At 41.5% G+C, this 19,953-nt stretch overlaps 1 pseudogene; it reads right to left on the minus strand.

Annotated features, from left to right (window-relative positions):
• Positions 1-17,612: 17,612 nt before the first annotated feature.
• LOC100354581 (protein arginine N-methyltransferase 6-like) lies at positions 17,613-19,079 on the minus strand (annotated as a pseudogene).
• Between the last annotated feature and the right edge of the window lie 874 nt (positions 19,080-19,953).

Raw genomic sequence — 19,953 nt, forward strand, 5'->3', positions numbered from 1 at the left:
TCCTTCTTTGATGACCCATTCTTTCCACTGGGATCTCACTCGTGGAGATCTTTCATTTAGGTCCTTTTTTTTTTTTTGCCAGAGTGTCTTGGCTTTCCATGCCTGAAATACTCTCATGGGCTTTTCAGCCAGATCTGCACGCCTTAAGGGTTGATTCTGAGGCCAGAGTGCTGTTAGGACATTTGCCATTCTATGGGTCTGCTGTGTATCTCACTTCCCATGTTGGATCATTCTCTCCCTTTTTGATTCTATCAGCTAGTATTTGCAGACACTATTCTTGTTTATGTGATCCCTTCGACTCTTAGTCCTATCATTACCATCAACTGTGAACAGAAATTGATCACTGGGACTAGTGAGATGGCATTGGTACATGCCACCTTGATGGGATTGAATTCGAATCCCCTGGTATGTTTCTAACTCCACCATTTGAGGTAAGTCAGCTTGAGCATGTCCCGAATTGCACATCTCTTCCCTCTCTTATTCCCACTCTTATATTTAACAGCAATCACTTTTCAGTTAAGTTTCAGCACTTAAGAAGAATTGTGTATTGATTACATTATTCAACCAAAACTATTAAGTAGAACAAACAAAAACAATACTAAGAGGGATAACATATTAAGCTGCTCATCAACAGTCAGGGTGAGGGCTGATCAAGTCACCATTTCTCATAGTGTTCATTTCACTTTAACAGGTTTCCTTTTTGGTGCTCAGTTAGTTGTCACCTATCAAGGAGAACAAGTGGTATTTGTCCCTTTGGGATTGGCTTATTTCACTCAACATAATGTTTTCCAAATTCCTAACAGGGATCACTTTTCAGTTAAAATTTAAACACCTAAGAATAATTGTGTGTTAATTACAGAGTTCAACCAATGATACTAGAACAAAAAAAAATACTAAAATGGATAAAGTATTACATTGTACATCAACCATCAGGACAAGAGCTGATCAAGTCACTGTTTCTCATAGTGTCCATTTCACTTCAACAAGTTTCCCCTTTGGTGCTCAGTTAGTTGTCACCAATCAGGGAGAACATATGATATTTGTCCCTTTGGGACTGGCTTATTTCACTCAGCATGATGTTTTCCAAATTCCTCCATCTTGTTGCAAATGACTGGGTTTCGTTGTTTTTGACTGCTGTATAGTATTCTATAGAGTACATGTCCCATAATTTCTTTATCCAGTCTACTGTTGATGGGCATTTGGTTTGGTTCCAGGTCTTAGCTATTGTGAATTGAGCTGCAATAAACATTAATGTGCAGACTGCTTTTCTGTTTGCCAATTTCATTTCCTTTGGGTAAATTCCAAGGAGTGAGATGGCTGGGTTGAATGGTAGGGTTATATTCAGGTTTCTGAGGAATCTCCAGACTGACTTCCATAGTGGCTTGACCAGTTTGCATTCCCACCAACAGTGGTTAGTGTCCCTTTTTCCCCACATCCTCTCCAGCATCTATTGTTGGTAGATTTCAGTATGTGAGCCATTCTAACTGGGGTGAGGTGGAACCTCATTGTGGTTTTGATTTACATTTCCCTGATGGCAAGTGATCTTGAACATTTTTTCATGTGTCTGTTGGCCATTTGGATTTCCTCTTTTGAAAAATGTCTATTGAGGTCCTTGGCCCATCTCTTAAGTGGGTTGTTTGTTTTGATATTGTGGAGTTTCTTCATTTCTTTGTAGATTCTGGTTATCAACCCTTTTTCAGTTGCATAGTTTGCAAATATATTTTCCCATTTTGTCGGTTGCCTCTTCACTTTCCTGACTGTTTCTTTGGCAGTACAGAAACTTCTCAATTTGATGCTATCCCAAATGTTAATTTTGGCTTTGACTGCCTGTGCTTCTGGGGTGTTTTCCAAGAAGTCATTGCCGGTACCAGGGTTTCTCCAATGTTCTCTAATAACTTGATGGTGTCAGGTCGTAGATTTAGGTCTTTAATCCATGTTGAGTGGATTTTTGTGTAAGGTGAAAGGTAGGGGTCTTGCTTCATGCTTCTGCACGTGAAAATCCAGTTTTCCCAGCACCATTTATTGAATAGACTGTCCTTGCTCCAGGGATTGGTTTTAGATCCTTGATCAAATATAAGTTGGCTGTAGATGTTTGGGTTGATTTCTGGTGTTTCAATTCTGTTCCATTGGTCTATCCATCTGTTTCTGTACCAGTACCATGCTGTTTTGATTACAACTGCCCTGTAGTATGTCCTGAAATCTGGTATTGTGATGCCTCCGGCTTTGTTTTTGTTGTACAAGATTGCTTTAGCTATTCGAGGTCTCCTCTGTCTCCATATAAATTTCAGCACCATTTTTTCCAGATCTGAGAAGAAGGTCTTTGGTATCTTGATTGGGATGGCATTGAATCTATAAATTGCTTTTGGGAGAATGAACATTTTGATCACATTGATTCTTCCAATCCATGAGCATGGAAGATTTTTCCATTTTTTGGTATCCTCTTCTATTTCTTTCTTTAAGGTTTTGTAATTCTCATTGTAGAGATCTTTAACGTCCTTGGTTAAGTTTATTCCAAGGTATTTGATTGTTTTTGTAGCTATTGTGAATGGGATTGATCTTAGAAGTTCTTCCTCAGCCATGGCATTGTCTGTGTATACAAACGCTGTTGATTTTTGTGCATTGATTTTATACCCTGCTACTTTGCCAAAATCTTCTATGAGTTCATAGTCTCTTAGTAGAGTTGTTTGGGTCCCCTAAATAAAGAATCATATCATCTGCAAAGAGGGATAGTTTGACTTCTTCCTTCCCAATTTGTACCCCTTTAATTTCTTTTTCTTGTCTAATAGCTCTGGCTAGAACTTCCAGAACTATATTGACTAGCAGTGGTGAGAGTGGGCATCCCTGGCTGGTACCAGATCTCAGTGGAAATGCTTCCAACTTTTCCCCATTCAATCGGATGTTGGCTGTGGGTTTTTCATAGATTGCTTTGATTGTATTGAGGAATGTTCCTTCCAAACCCAGTTTGCTTAGAGTTTTCATCATGAACAGGTGTTGTATTTTATCAAATGCTTTCTCGGCATCTATTGAGATAATCATATGGTTTTTCTTCTGCAGTCTGTTAATGTGGTGTATCACATTGATTGTTTTGCACACATTAAACCATCCCTGCATACCAGGGATAAATCCCACTTGGTGTGGGTGGATGATCTTTCTGATGTGTTGTTGCATTCTATTGGTGAGAATTTTATTGAGGATTTTTGCATCTACGTTCATCAGGGATATTGGTCTGTAATTCTCTTTCAATGCTGCATCTTTCTCTGGCTTAGGGATTAAGGTGATGCTGGCTTCATAGAAAGAATTTGTGAGGGCTCCTTCTTTTTTGATTTTTCTGAATAGTTTGAGAAGAATTGGAGTCAGTTCTTCTTTAAATGTCTGGTAGAATTCAGCAGTGAATCCATCTGGTCCTGGGCTTTTCTTTGTTGGGAGGGCCTTTATTACTCTTTCAATTTCTGTCTCAGTTATGGGTCTGTTTAGGTTTTTCAATGTCTTCCTGGTTCAATTTAGGTAGGTTGCATGTGTCCAGGAATCTATCCATTTCTGATAGGTTTTCTATCATCAATATTGTAAACCATGTGTTGCAGACATTGTGGATACTCATATTCTTCAGAAAAATTATTTCTATTTTACAAGGCAGTTAGTTAGCTGGATTTAAATTCTAAAGTGTATTCCTTACAATGGTCACTAGGTAACTCTATTTCTTTCAGCTTCTAGTGACTGCTTTTTTATTGCTTTTTTTTTAATCTGAAGTGTCCCATATAGTGTACTGTAGTGTTTTATATCCAAATTTAGGGACTTACATTCTTTGATTTTCTCTATTCCAGGGCCTATTTTTTTCTCCCATTCTTTGGTTGTCTTTGTAGCCTGAAATTTCTACCAAAACACCCTAATTAAAGCTGTAACTCTGACTCCCTTTATCTATGTGTAAATAGGAAAGTGTCCTCTGGTAAAATGCGCAAAATGAATAACTTTCTCTTCTGCCAGTTCCCTCAGTTCAGCATCTGCCTTTTATTGTGATGCACTCCAATTCCCAAATGGTTGTGCTACAAACTGTGAATTTTATATTTTTTTTATCTTTCATGGGTTCATCTTGTTGAATACTTTGTCATGAACATGATACTTTTGAGTTGTTTCTGTTATAAAATTTTCTCTACATTGTACTATTGATTTAAATAGTTGTTAGTTTGATTTTTTCCTCTGCATGTCAGGTCCTTCTTGAATAGGAATAATTTATGTAAAATGGAAATAGAACTAGTCAGATTTAGCTCAATTTAAAAAAACATTTTGGGTTGGCGCCGTGGCTCACTAGTCTAATCCTCTGCCTGCAGCACCGGCACTAGGAGTTCTATTCCTGGTTGGGGTTCCAGTTCTGTCTTTGTTGCTCCTCTTCCAGTCCAGCTCTCTGCTGTGGCCCAGGAAGGCAGTGGAGGATGGCCCAAGTGCTTGGGCCCTGCACCCACATGGGAGACCAGGAGGAGGCACCTGGCTCTTGGCTTCAGATTGGTGCAGTGTGCCAGCTGTGGCAGCTATTCGGGGGGTGAACCAACAGAAGGAAGAGCTTTCTCTCTCTCTCTCTCTCTCTAACTCTGTCAAAAAATTTTTGAATTTATTAAATATATTACATGGAACAATATGTTCCCTTGTAATTTTAATTTGTGTTTCTCAATTATTTGTCCCTCTATATTCACCTTTTTTATACTTTAAAGAGTGTCTTTCTGGACTATGTACATTTTCCAATTATTTTGCCAACTATATTTTCTTTTCTTAAGATTTATTTATAAAGTCAGAGTTACACAGAGAAGAAGAGGCAGAGAAAAAGAGAGAGAGAGAGAGAGAGGTCTTCCATCTGATGGTTCACTCCTCAATTGGCCACAATGGCAAGAGCTGCACTGATCTGAAGCCAGGAGCCATGGGTCTCCCATGCAGGTGCAGGGCCCCAAGAACTTGGGCCATCTTCTATTGCTTTCCCAGGCCATAGCAGAAGCTGGATCAGAAGCAGGCACCTATATGGGATGCTGGCACTGCAGGTGGTGGCTTTACCTGCTATGCTACAGTACTGGCCTGCCAATTTTTTCAATATTTTTTATATTTCAAAATGTTTGCCAATTATTTTTTTTCATATGATTGGTCATTTTTTGCTATTAGAAAGGTAACTTTTCTGTGGTGTAACTTTTTTCTTTTAACATTGTTTTGTGTTTTTTAATTTTGTCATAAGGAATATGGATATTTATATATTCAGATTTCTCAACTTGGGCTTAGATAGCTTCTGAATATTGAGTTTCAGTTAGAATGGACTTTTCAACTGCTGGTGTTGTGGCATAGTGAATTAAGCCACAGCCTGTAGTGTCAACATCCCATTCAAGTCCTGACTGCTCCAATTCTAATCTAGCTCCCCACTAATGTGCCTGGGAAAGCAGTGGAGGATGGCCCAAAGTCCTTGGGACCCTACACTCATGTGGGAGACCCAGAAGAAGCTCCTGTCTCCTGGCTTGCCTGGTCCAGCCCCAGCCATTGTGGCCATTTGGGGAGTGAAGCAGTAGATGGAAAATATCTTACTTCCTCTATGTCTCTCCTTCTCTCTCTCCCTCTCTCTCTGCCTTTCAAATAAATAATAAATAAATAAATAAATAAATCTTTTTAAAAGACTTAATTCACTTTGTTTTCTTGTGTAAAATCCTATTTTGTAGCCACATCTGGAGCCTGGGTCCTCTGCACAAATACTCTGGTGTGAATCTTCATAAGATGGCCCATGCTTTCCTGATAGGGAGACTTGGTGAATACATTCTTTTTCCAGAGGTTGGGGATCAGATTGCTGTAGGTCTTGGGGATAGCATAGAAGGTGCCCTTTGTGGCCTAGGGTAGCAGTGCACCCACTGGCTGAAGTGTGGCAGCCACCAATGCCAGCTATCATCAGCAACTTCTTGGGGACACGGTGAAGACAATGCCAGTGCTTCTAGGAGCAAGAATTGAGGCACAATAGCACAGAGACACATCATCTGGTCACCTTGCAAGGCACAGTGTGAGGTTTGCCTATCTTGTTTCCCCAATAGCACCTCCACGTGGGCAAAATGGACAGTTTAGCAAGGATGATGGCCCCTCAGATGGTGGTGGCTATTTCCTTGGAGCACTTCACACCCAGGCTGACATGACCATTGTGTTCTTCAATGGCAACAAATGCCTTGAACCTGCTTCTATGCCTGCTTCTGTGCTGACATGACCTTCAAAGTCTCATCGAGGGATGTCCCCAGGATAACATCAAAGATCTCAGACTCCTTGATGGGCAAGGAGAAGAGATATATCTCCTACAAGGATTTGATCTTCATGTTCTTAAACAGGTGGCCAAGCCTGGTGACAGGCTCTACGAGTTCCATGACCTTGGCTCTGGACCTGGCCCTGGCTTTGAACACAGCCATGGATGCCACTACCAAAACCTCAGCAGAAGCTGCCATGGCCTTCCATTCCAAGGTCCTCAGGGCCTCCAGACCCTCCTGCATCAGCATCACCCACCATTTGGTATTCTCTCAGAGAAGAAGGAAACAAATCTTAAAAAATAAAGAATGGACTTGTCCTACTCAACATTATAAATCAAACCCCACGCACATTTTCAAGCTGTTACATACTTGGTGTGAAATTCATCTTTAATTTTGTTCTGTATCTGTTTTCCACACCATTTATTGAAAGGTCCATAGGGCCACCCCATAGACTTGCAGTGACATCTATCTGTGAGGGTGAACTGTTCTAAGTAATGTTTTTTCTGGCTGTCTCAGAATATTAGGTGGTAATAAATTAGCTTATGGTTAGGAAACCACTGACTTACAGGCTCTGCATTCAAAATGTGTAACAAATCTATTTTTCTCAGGGTGGTAGAATGTCCTTTACTAGAACATGGGTAGAGTTTGAGACTGGAGAACAAAATAGGCACTGAATGAAACAGTGACACAATTAATCTGAAATTACATTTTCTTGGCCAGAATCATCTGGCCCTGCCTTGGTTTCTCCAGACTTGGGGAGGATAGGTTATTCTCCCACATTAAACAATATTGAGATGAGTGGGAAATGGACACTGCATATTAGAACTCCTCTTTCCGACATGTGTATCTCAACTTCATCCCATACCCAGGAGACAATCTTCAGGGCTCATTTATTCATCACTTTGTACTGATATTCAGGATCTCTGAATGATTCCAGAAATGTAGATGATGTCAAGATGTGGCTTCCTTTTACTGATAGACTCATGTCCCTAGCAAGCAAGATATCTGTTTTAGCCCTACTCAGAGTGTAGGTGTTAAGCACACTATACCCAGCTGTATTGATTTATTGGGAATTTTCTGTACCTATTGTCATTCTGAAATCCTGAAAATGTCAGGGTTTCTAGAAATATGGAGAAAGTAGTCTTTGCAGAGTGTGGGGAAGAAGAGAGTTTTTAATTTAAAAACTCCATACATGCTGATAACCATTCCTCCTGAAAGACTAAGCATGAGAATCTGTTCCTAAGCTGTGGTCCTGCTTAACAGACCTGTTCCTCTCCTGCATCTGCAGGTAAATAATACAATAAAATTTTTCCATCATCCATGCTGAGAGTTCTTCAGAGAAACACAGAAAAAGAAGAGAGAAAATAAATGGCTATTCAAAACCACTCAGCTTATTACTCCATTTAGTCAGTGAGTAAATTTTTTTTACTAAATGTTTCCCCACTTTTAAAAATGCTTATTTGGTTATTTTCTTCTACTTGAAAGAAAAAGTGACAGTGGAACTGAGAAGATCGTCCATCTACTGGTTCATTCCCCAACTGCTTGCAACTGTTAGGGCTGGCCAGGCTGAAGCCAAAAACCTGAAACTCCATCAAGGTCTCTCAAGTGTGTTATTCTTAAGTGTGTGAGGACCCCAAGCACTTGAGTTTTCCTCTGCTGATTTCCAGGATACATTAGCAAGAAGCTGTGTTGGAAGCAAATTAGCCAAGACTTAAACTGGCACTGCTATCGGTTTGATTCAGGTATCCCAAACACTGGTGTACCATAGTACACCACCCCACTTAGAGAAAACACTAAAGATTGTAGGACCACATGACTGAAAATGGGGAAATATATTGATGTCATTTTTTATGTTATTATATCAAGAGAAAAAATGTTCTAGTCATAAATAAATACATTTTCCTGATATGTTAAAATCATAGGCCACTAGGACAGGAATAAACTTCATTGCTTTTGCATGAGCATTACAAACAAACATATATGTTCAATTGATGTGTTTTTTTCTCATTCCAGTTGTCCAGTGGATGATTTGGTTGTGAAAAACCAGGAGTGTCAAGACCTGAATCTGAGGCAAGATGTACTGTTGTTGAACAATCCAATCATCCTTTTCTTTATCTTCATCCTTTTTACATATAGTGTTGTATATTTTTCTTAAATATATATCTAAGGTTAAATGTCATTATACCCACATTATTTGACATTTTATTACAAGAAGAGGCCATATATGTCTCTAGAAGCATCTTTTGTTTTAAAATTTATTCTCTGTATTGTGGGATGACTAACCAACGTAGCCATCTTTCTTATGTTTTTGCATCTTTTTCTTGTACTTCATCAGCTTTTTATATATTTAAGTTAAATTTTTTCTTCTACACAAAATATGTTGTTTGATATTATCTGTTATTTTAAACTCATCTGACTTCCTTTGCCTTTAAAGACTTAAATAATTAAAAATTATTTGAGAGGTAGAATTACATAGAGAGGGAGAGAGAGAGAAAGGCCTTTCATCCACAGGTTCACTCCCCAGATGGCTGCAACAGTTGGAGCTGAACCAATCCAAAGTCAGGATCCAGGGTTTTTTATGGGTCTTTCAGGTAGGTGCAGGGGCCCAAGCACTTGGGCCATCTTCTACTGCTTTCCCAGGCCATATCTAAGAGCTGGATTGGAAGAGGAACAGCCAGGACTAGAATCAGTGATCATAAGGGATGCTGGTGCTACAGGCAGAGGCATAGCTGACTACACCACAGAGCCAGCCTTATCCCTTGCCTTTAAAACAGAGTGACAGAGAGAGGGATGTGAAGAATAAGATTTCTGAAAAAGCACTTTTAGTGAAGTGTTTTCTTCCTAGAACACAGAATGTGACCACAGGATCTGACTAAGGATATTTTATGGCCTTCTAACAAGAGCACTGAGTCTTTGTTGGAATGTTGGCTTCACAAGGACATGCAGCTGCTTTCCCAGATAGGCTTACCTAATATGTCTTGCAAAACATGTTTCAGAGAAACCTTAGAGTTATTTGAACATGCACATATACTGTTGTAATCCTTATCAATAAGGAAAAGATGCTGGGTTGGCCTGGCGGCACTTTTGGGAGGAAAAGTTTCCATGTCCTGTCTCTCCTTTCACTTGCACACCACAACATCTTGTGCCCAAACAGGGACCCTTAGCATAAAATGCAAGGGATGGCTCACCTTGCATAGCAATGGTTACAGATGCATCATTCATCTCTTTGAGATTTGGGTGAGTCACTAAGATGGGGAACTCCCTGTCCCCAGTGCAACAGAAACATAAGGATGAACTGCTTTATCCTCTTAAGAATGTGGGGCAGTCTTTATCAGAAAAGGAACTTGGACACTTGCTGCAAAAAAATCAATAGTTGGCCGGCGCCGTGGCTCACTAGGCTAATCCTCCGCCTTGCGGCGCTGGAACACCGGGTTCTAGTCCCGGTCAGGGCACCGGATTCTGTCCCAGTTGCCCCTCTTCCAGGCCAGCTCTCTGCTGTAGCCAGGGAGTGCAGTGGAGGATGGCCCAAGTCCTTGGGCCCTGCACCCCATGGGAGACCAGGAGAAGTACCTGGCTCCTGCCATCGGATCAGCGCGGTGCGCCGGCCGCAGCCCGCCAGCCATGGCGGCCATTGGAGGCTGAACCAACGGCAAAAGGAAGACCTTTCTCTCTGTCTCTCTCTCTCACTGTCCACTCTGCCTGTCAAAAAAACCAAACAAACAAACAAACAAAACAAAACAAAACAAAACAAAATCAATAGTTGCTGCCCTTGGTACTCTGATGGAAGCACTTTAAAAGTAACTGATTGACAGAAAATCAATCAAAAGTTGCACTTTATTCCAGTTTTACATGTGTGGTATCTCTGCTGGGATGCCAGTAGTAAGGTTACAAACCTCTTGGCAGCTCTCCCTGGCCAAGAGAGTCAGTCAATGGGCTTGTCCCTACTGCCTGAAGATGAGACCTCTGTGCTTTCCATGCTTACTGATGTAACAGTGGTGTCTGAGTCCCCTTCAGTTGTGTCAGTGGTACAAGGTATGTTTCAGGAAGCCAAGGAGCAAGGAGAATTACCAATGTTAACTGTCCTGTTGTTATATCTCAAAATGTCTCTCCCTGGCTTGAGCATCTTCCCTATGTTTACAGAGTTAAAAAAAAAGAGCTTGACAGAGTACAGGATGCAAAGTTCTTATACAGTGGGCATATTGGAGGGAGTTGGAGGGGTATATGAGACATATGAAATGGTGCCATGGGATTGGAAAACCCTAGTTAAAATTTTAGTTACCCCAGCCCAATACACTGTTTGGGTTTGAGAATATAAAGTATTGGCTTCTGTACAAGCTATAGATAACTTAAATAACAATGTCCCCATCATTTTGGAGTAGTTGTTAGGAGAGAAAGCGTATTCATATCTTGGTCAACAAATTGTTTATCCTTGAAAGGAAGCCCATGTGTGAATTTCTAGCATGGCATTAAAAGCTTGAAAAAAGATTCCTGATATTAAACACCCTTCCACTTCCTTTTCTGCAGCCTATCAATGGCCAACTGAGGGCTATACATCCTTTGTGGGTAGGTTAGAAAAAGCTATGGAACATCAGGTAGATAATCAAGAAGTGACAAAAAATATTAAAACAAATGGCTTATGAAAATGCAAATCAGAATTGTTGTCTCCAAAGCTGAAACTACTATGGCAGCAATTTCAGTAAGGACTGAAACTTACAACACTAATTTACTGGCTGCTGCCCTTAAACATTCTGATTAAAAAAAAAAGCTTTGGATGTGGGGAATTAAGGTCATTTTTAAAAGAAACTGTCAGCCTGGAAAAGCAGAAGAAGATGGCTCAACTCCTTGGGCCCCTGCACCCATGTGAGAGACCCAGAAGAAGCTCCTGGTCCTGGCTTCCAATCAGTACAGCTCCAGCTGTTGTGGTCAACTGGGGAGTGAACAATCAGATGGAAGACTTCTCTCTCTCTCTCTCTCTCTCTCTGCCTCTCCTCTCTGTGTAACTCTAACTTTCAGTAAATAAATAAATCATTAAAAAATAAATAAAAGAAACTGTCACTGCCAAAATCAGTTATTTGACCTTCCAAAAAATACTCAAGATGCCATAAAGGATATCATTGAGCTAATCAGTGCCACTCCGTTTTTTCAGGAAACTTAAAGTTGGGCCAGCCCTCAGCCCAGGCCCAACAGAAGGTGTTGACTGTCCAACAACCCAATCCCCTTCATCAATCTTCCAACAGTCCTTTCATGCTACTGCCCATAGTGCCTAAATAGATTCAGGAACCAATCCCCCTTGAAATGCCTGGCACTGTCTATAAGGTTCCCACACAATTAACAGGTCTCTTACCAAAAAAGTCTATGGGCAGTGCTGGCATCCCATGTGGGCATTGGTTCAAGTCCCAGCTGCTCCACATCCTATCTAGCTCTCTGCTATGGCCTGAGAAGGCAGTAGAGGATGGCCCAAGCCCTTGGGCCCCTGTAACCACATAGGAGACCAGAGGAAGCTCCTGGTTCCTGGCTCTTGGCTTCAGATCAGAGCAACTCTGGCCATTGCAGCCACCTGGGGAGTAAAACAGTGGATAGAAGACCTCTCTCTCTGCCTCTGCCTCTGCCTCTCTGTAACGCTGCCTTCCAAATAAATAAATATTTTTTAAAAGTCTATTGGACTAGTTTTGCCAAAGTCCCACACCTATAAAAAAGGGCATTTTTTTTCATTCCCAGAGTGATAGATGTTAATATACAGAAATTATTTATTTCCAATTGTGGTCAAACTTATCCCAAGAAATTTCCTCTCAAGCTTCTATTGCTCAACTACTTGTTCTTCCATTTATTTCTACTTCTAATAATGATGTTTTGTGGGGAGATCAAGTCTCTGGATCTATGTTCATATATTCTATTAATCAAATTTCTAATAACCATCCTCAAATGACTGTCCAAATTGAGTCTCAGAGGAGTTTTCTGGACTAGTTGGTACTGAGGTTGACATCTCTGTCATTCCTTCAGCACAGTGGCCTGCTTTAGGGCCTTCAGTTTCTGCTGACGCCTTGTGTGGAATAGGCAGTAGCTCCCAAACCCAACAGAATCATAAGTGCATGGCTTGTTACAACCCCACTGATCATCACTTTGTTGCTCATATTTACCCTTTAATTCTTCCTGTTCCATTTCCCATCTGGGGATGAGATCTTTTACAGCAATTTCAAGCCACAATATTTTTTAAATATTTTAGATCCTACATGAGGAGTAAGTGCACAGTGACTCCTGTTGTTGACTTTACAAATTGACACTCCTGTTTATGGCATCAGTAATCTCCCTATGCTCCAGTCATGAGTTTCCAAGGCTATGGAAGCCTTTTGAGTTCTCTGACTCTTATCTTATTTAGACAAGGTCATAGTCAAAGTGGAAGTTCTCTCCTCCCTTCAGAGAAAGGTACCTCCTTCTTTGAAGACCTGTTCTTTCCACTTGGATCTCACTCACAGAGATCTTTCATTTAGGTCCTTTTTTTTTTTTTGCCAGAGTGTCTTGGCTTTCCATGCCTGAAATACTCTCATGGGCTTTTCAGCTGGATCCGCATGCCTTTAGGGCTGATTCTGAGGCCAGAGTGCTGTTTAGGACATCTGCCATTCTATGAGTCTGCTGTGTATCTCGCATCCTATGTTGGATTGCTCTCCCCTTTATTCTATCAGTTAGTATTAGCAGGCACTAGACTTGTTTATGTGATCCCTTTGACTATTAGTCCTATCATTACGATCAACTGTGAACAGAAATTGATCACTAGGACTAGTGAGATGGCATTGGTACATGCCACCTTGATGGGATTAAATTCGAATCCCCTGGTATGTTTCTAACTCTACCATTTGGGGCAAGTTAGCCTGAGCATGTCCCGAATTGTACCTCTCTTCCCTCTCTTATTCCCACTCTTATGTTTAACAGGGATCACATTTCAGTTAAATTTCAACACTTAAGAATAACTGTGTATTAATTACAGAATTAAACCAGTCATATTAAGTAGAACAGATAAAAAAAATACTAAGAGGGATAATGTATCAAGTTGTTCATTAACAGTCAGGGCTATGCTGATCAAGTCACCATTTCTCATAGTGTCCATTTCACTTCAACAGGTTTCCTTTTTAGTGTTCAGTCAGTTGTCACTGATCAGGGAGAACATATGATATTTGTCCCTTTGGGACTGGCTTATTTCACTCAGCATGATGTGTTCCAGATTCCTCCATTTTGTTGCAAATGACTGGATTTCATTGTTTTTTACTGCGGTATAGTATTCTAAAGAGTACATATCCCAGCTTCATGCTTCTGCACGTGGAAATCCAGTTTTCCCAGCACCATTTATTGAATAGACTGTCCTTGCTCCAGGGATTGGTTTTAGATCCTTGATCAAATATAAGTTGGCTGTAGATGTTTGGGTTGATTTCTGGTGTTTCAATTCTGTTCCATTGGCCTATCCATCTGTTTCTGTACCAGTACCATGCTGTTTTGATTACAACTGCCCTGTAGTATGTCCTGAAATCTGGTATTGTGATGCCTCCGGCTTTGTTTTTGTTGTACAAGATTGCTTTAGCTATTCGAGGTCTCTTTTGCCTCCATATGAATTTCAGCATCATTTTTCCTAGATCTGTGAAGAATGTCTTTGGTATCTTGATTGGTATTGCATTGAATCTATAAATTGCTTTTGGGAGAATGGACATTTTGATCACATTGATTCTTCCAATCCATGAGCATGGAAGATTTTTCCATTTTTTGGTATCCTCTTCTATTTCTTTCTTTAAGGTTTTGTAATTCTCATTGTAGAGATCTTTAACGTCCTTGGTTAAGTTTATTCCAAGGTATTTGATTGTTTTTGCAGCTATTGTGAATGGGATTGATCTTAGCAGTTCTTCCTCAGCCGTGGCATTGCTTGTGTATACAAAGGCTGTTGATTTTTGTGCATTGATTTTATATCCTGCCACTTTGCCAAACTCCTCTATGAGTTCCAATAGTCTCTTAGTAGAGTTCTTTGGATCCCCTAAATAAAGAATCATATCATCTGCAAAGAGGGATAGTTTGACTTCTTCCTTCCCAATTTGTACCCCTTTAATTTCTTTTTCTTGTCTGATGGCTCTGGCTAAAACTTCCAGAACTATGTTAAATAGCAGTGGTGAGACTGGGCATCCCTGTCTGGTGCCAGATCTCAGTGGTAATGCTTCCAACTTTTCCCCATTCAATAGGATGCTGGCCGTGGGTTTTTCATAAATTGCTTTGATTATATTGAGGAATGTTCCTTCTATACCCAATTTGCTTAGAGTTTTCATCATGAAAGGGTGTTGAATTTTATCGAATGCTTTCTCTGCATCTATTGAGATAATCATATGGTTTTTCTTCTGCAGTCTGTTAATGTGGTGAATCACATTGATTGATTTGCAAATGTTGAACCATCCCTGCATACCAGGGATAAATCCCACTTGGTCTGGGTGGATGATTTTTCTGATGTGTTGTTTTATTCTATTGGTGAGAATTTTATTGAGGATTTTTGCGTCTATGTCCATCAGGGATATTGGTCTATAATTTTCTTTCAGTGCTGCATCTTTCTCTGGTTTAGGGATTAAGGTGATGCTGGTCAAGCCACAATTTATACAAATTTAAAATAGGGGCCTCCAGTTATGCATCCCCTCAATATACTGCTCTCCCCTTAACCTGGCTTCCTGGAGAGCCAGTATGGGTAAAACAATGGCAACTTTCCAAAGAAAAATATCTGCAGTGGAGGCCCTAATTAAAGAACAATTATAATTAGGACATATTGAACAATCTACTAGCCCTTGGAATACTATCTTTACTATTAAGAAGAAATCTGTTAAATGGAGATTATTATATGACCTTTGGGAGATTGATGAACATATTCAACCTATGAGACCCCTTCAGTGTGGATTATCTAACCCCAATTTAATTTCTCTCAAATATTCTCTTTATAGTAGATTTAAAGTATTGCTTTTTTACCATTCCTTTGGTTAAGACTGATAGTAAAAAATTTTCCTCTATAATGCCTGTTTTAAATCATTCTTAACTTGCTATGAGATATCAATGGACAGTTCTTCCATTGGAAATGTGAAATAGTTCTGCTTTATGCTAATATTATGTCCATCAACCCCTATGTCCCTTTTGATTTGAATTCCCCCATCTTCTTGCCATATATTATTTGGATGACATTTTGGTGGCTGGACCTCAGGTTTTGCCTTTTCATCTTCAATGATTAATTTATTACCTCTTACAATATGGACTTCATATTGCCCCTGAAAAGATACAAAAGGAAGCCCCTTACTTATACTTAAGCCACAAGTTGTTGATAACAAAATCTATGCCTTATCTTCCTCAGCTTTGACTACCAAACCCCTTAAACCTAATTCAGCAATATTTAGGACATCTTAATTGGGCTCATCCTTACTTCAGATGAACTATGCAACAACTACAAACTCCCCTTGAAGCCTTAAAAGGTAAGAATCATTCTGCTGACACTATTTCCATTTCACCTGAGATGCGGTCTGCTATAGATACAATTAATTTCAACTATGACAGAGTTTTGTTGACTGGATTCCTGAAAATACTGCTTTACAACTGGCTTTACTTCCCACTTATATAAACTCCATAGGAGTCTTATTAGCTCAAGCTTCTGGAAGCATATTTTTAATGGAATAGCTCTACCTGCTTCACACTCCTCCTCACAATATTTACCCTTATATACAACCCATTGCTGATTTAATTGCAAAAGTTCATAATTGATCACTTAATGTTTTGCGTCTTCACCTAATTAGCATCTATGTTCCCTTCTCAAAACAGGAATATGAATATTTGCTCCATTTCAATTAACTTATCAAATTGTTCTAACAGTATCATAACCTTCCTAAGGACCCACCCCCTCCATGTAACTCTTCTATCTACTTTACCTCTTTCCATTCCATTATCTCTAAAACCCCTACCCTCAAGCCTTGACAATATTTTCTGATGATTCTCCATATAAGGGTGTTATTACTTATTAACAGAAACAATATTGGGTTGTTAAATACACTTTATTCCCCCCAAAAAAACACAACATAGTGAATTAGTTGCAATAGTTTTGGCTGTATGTTTATTTAACTCTCAACCTTCAAATTTAATCACTGACTCCCAATATGTTGCCAATTTATTTCTCCACCTGACACTTGATCTTAATTTACTCAATTTTCCCCCTACACTTCAGACATTATTCACTAAACCCCATCATCCTTTATACATGGCACATATTCACAGTCATTCACCTCTCCCCAGTATATTATCAGAGGGTAATCAGTGTGCTGATCATGCTCTTCTTGTTGCTGCTCTTTTTACAGATCTTTTGCAAAGTCATGAATTTTTCTTTAATCTGCAAAATCTCTTCATAAACAGTTACACATACCCATCAGAAGAAGCATGCCCCATTAACTCTAACTGTACTCAGTGTGCTCAAACAACTCATTATTTTCCTTTTACTGCAGCTAATCCACATTAAGCTAATGAACTTTGGCAAATGGGTTTTACTCAATGTTTGTTACTTAAGCCTTTCTCTTACCTACATGTTGTCATTGACTCATACTGTTTATATTTGGGCCACCTCCTTAAAGGTGAATCGACTTATCTTTTTATCAAACATCTACTCATGGCAATGGCTGTCATGGATAAACCTAGCCAATTAAAAACTGATAATGCTTCCCACATACACTTCAGATATATTTTCCAGCTGTTGTTGTTTATGGGACATCAAACTAAAACATGGTATTCCCTATAATGCTACAGGCCAAGCTATTGTAGAGCATGCAAATCGCACTTTAAAAAAAAAGATTTTTTATTATTTATTTGAAAGAGTTACAGAGGCAGAGAGGGAGAGAGAGAGAGACAGAAAGAGAGAGAGAGAGGTCTTCCATCCACTGGATTACTCCCCAGATGGCCACAACAGCCAATCAGAGTTGCACCAACCCAAAGCCAGGAGCCAGGGGCTTCTTCCGGTCTCCTACATGGATGCAGGGGCCCAAGACCTGGGCCATTGTGTACTACTTTCCCAGGACACAGCAGAGAGCTTGATCAGAAGTGTAGCAATTAGGACTCAAATAGGCACCCATATGCGATGCTGGCACTGCAGACAGCAGCTTTACCTGCTAAGCCACAGTGCCAGCACCACATCACACTCTTTTTTTTCTCATCTTTTCTTTAGTACCAGTAGTCGTTTATTTAAAAAAAAAATTAGAAACAAGGATCATAGCCTAGAGGCACCCAGGAAAAGGGGGAATTCAGAGACAGAAAATATGGCTCTAGAGATATTAAAGTGACAATGAGTTTCACTGAAATTTTTCACCCTTCTGAGAAGTGTCAGGTGTGTGCATGGACCCTTCATAAACTGCCATTTACATTCGTGTATTTGCTTTTCCTGTGAAATAAAAGAAATGGAAACCCAAATGCTCGGTACCACATGCTTTTGAGGCTTAAACGCCCACTAACAAGCATGGTGTATCTCTTGGTTGAAGGGTGGGGAGGGGACCACTTTGTAGAAAAAAAAAAAATAAAACCGTTAGAAGAATCTCCTCAAAGGGAGACTGAAGTCAGGTTCCTGCCCCAGCAGCCCTGAGGGAAAAGGGAGCAGACATTGCCCCCTACTTGCACGTGGGATCGCCCTTTCTCCTCCAACCTCCCTACACCTCTCCTCCTCAGGTCAGGCCGCCTTGGGAGGTCGCTGGGAGAAAAAGCGGCGCTCAGTCCTCCATGGCAAAGCCTTTGGTCTTTTCCTCCTGTTCCCCCACTTTGTAGCGCAACAGCACGCGCAGGCGGCGGGGGTTGTCCTGGGAGGGCAGCAGAGTGATCTCTCCAGAAATGTCCGTGTCTTGCTCCACTTGCACCGGCTCATTCAACTAGAGGAGCGCCTGCTTCCAGTGTGTGGCCGGGTGAAAAGGCGAGGTGGACAGCACCAGGGGTTTCTCCGAATCCCCTCCAGGGAAGATCACCTGGAACCAGATGGCAAAGCCGTGCAGGGGCGCCGAACCGTCGCGCCCACCAACGCCAGCCTCCAGCTCCTGCTCCAGGCGCGGGCCAGCTCAAGCTGAGCAAAGCGCTGGGGCCGGGCCAGCACATCCTCGCCGGACAGGCCCTGCACCACGATCTCCGAGTGGCCCATGAGGCAGCACGTGGCGAAGCTCTCCAGGCAGCTCATGCCCACGCCATAGTGCTGCTTCACCTGGCTCCAGAAGCCTCGGCGCCATTCCAGCATCTGGTCGCTGATGGGGGCTACGAAGAGCTCGGCAGAGGCCGGCAGGAGAAGCCCGCCCTCCTTCAGCCACTTGGTCCGCGCGTGCAGCACGGAGCTCAGCATGGACTCGTGCAGGAGTCCGTAGCCCATCCATTCGCTTACGATGGCATCCACTTGCTCTGGCAGCTCCACTGTCTCCACCGGCCCCAGCAGGATGAGCACCCGGTCCTCCAGCCCGTTGAGCCGCACCACCTTGCGGGCCCGTTGCCAGATGGCGCTGGCCTCCACCGCGTACACGCGCCGGCCCCGGCCTGGGCACAGAAGACGCTGAGAATGCCGGTGCCCGTGCTCACATCCAGCACCGTCTTCGCTCGCAGCGCTGCCCAGTTCCGCAGGATCCCCAGGCGGTAGGCGTCCGTGCGGACGCGACCGGCGATCATCTCCTCCGTGGACCGACACGTCCGAGTAGCACTCTAGTACAGCTGGTCCCGCTCCCGCTTAGTCCTCCCGGGTCGCGGCACGCCAGCCTCCAGCTCTCCACCATCTTCCTCCTCGGCTCCCTCCCCTCCTTCCCCGCCCCCCTCCCCACTCCACCACATCACACTGTTAAAACCTTTTTACACAAACAATTAAAGAAAGGGGTAAACATTGCAGTACAAATTAATCAAGCAATGTCTATTATTTTATTTACACTTAATCATTTATCTTACCCTTCAGGCAGTTTTTGAACAGAGGAAGCCCAAGCAAGGAAACATTTTTGCCCCTCAAAAGCTGCACCATTGTCCATTAGTGGATTATAAACAAACTCCTGAACCAACACGGAAAGGACCAAAACCACTACTAATGTGGGGGAGATCGTGTGACTCTGTTCTCTCTCCCATAGGACCTGTGTGGATTCTTGCTTGTTGTGTTCACCCTGCATGACATCATGAGCTGCCTCAAGGACTTCAGGACCTGATCCCTCAGTTTCAACTTGGGTTCAAGAAAAGAGAGACAATATCTCACTGTCGGAGACCTCCTTGACCTGACAGACAAGTGGTTACCTGGGGAGACCTCAAGTCACTACTTGCTTCAGCTCAGTGGTTGCTTCAACAAGAACACCAAGAAGAAACCCCTGAGACTTTTGATAGCCATAATGATTCAATTGGCAAAAGAACTCATTGTTGTTATTATGCTGTCTTATGTTGCCTTTTTCCATCTCTATTCAAGAACACCATCTGGTTAAAACAATTGTTTTCTATGGTTGCCTTGCCATAGCCTCATTGATCCTGATATGCTGCTTCTTTCATTGCATCCCATCTTTGACTAACACTTGTAAAGGATGCAATCTTTGCTTTAAGCAATCATATTACTGACATTTATTTTAAAAAAAAGTGGGGGGGATGCAGAATGTAGAGAGCAAAAATTCTGCCAAAGCGCTCTCAGTTGAGAACACATTTATCCTGAACACAGTGTGGCAGCTGAATGCAAAAA

This window comes from Oryctolagus cuniculus, unplaced genomic scaffold, assembly GCF_964237555.1.
Source record: "Oryctolagus cuniculus unplaced genomic scaffold, mOryCun1.1 SCAFFOLD_76, whole genome shotgun sequence".
Lineage (NCBI taxonomy): Eukaryota > Metazoa > Chordata > Mammalia > Lagomorpha > Leporidae > Oryctolagus > Oryctolagus cuniculus.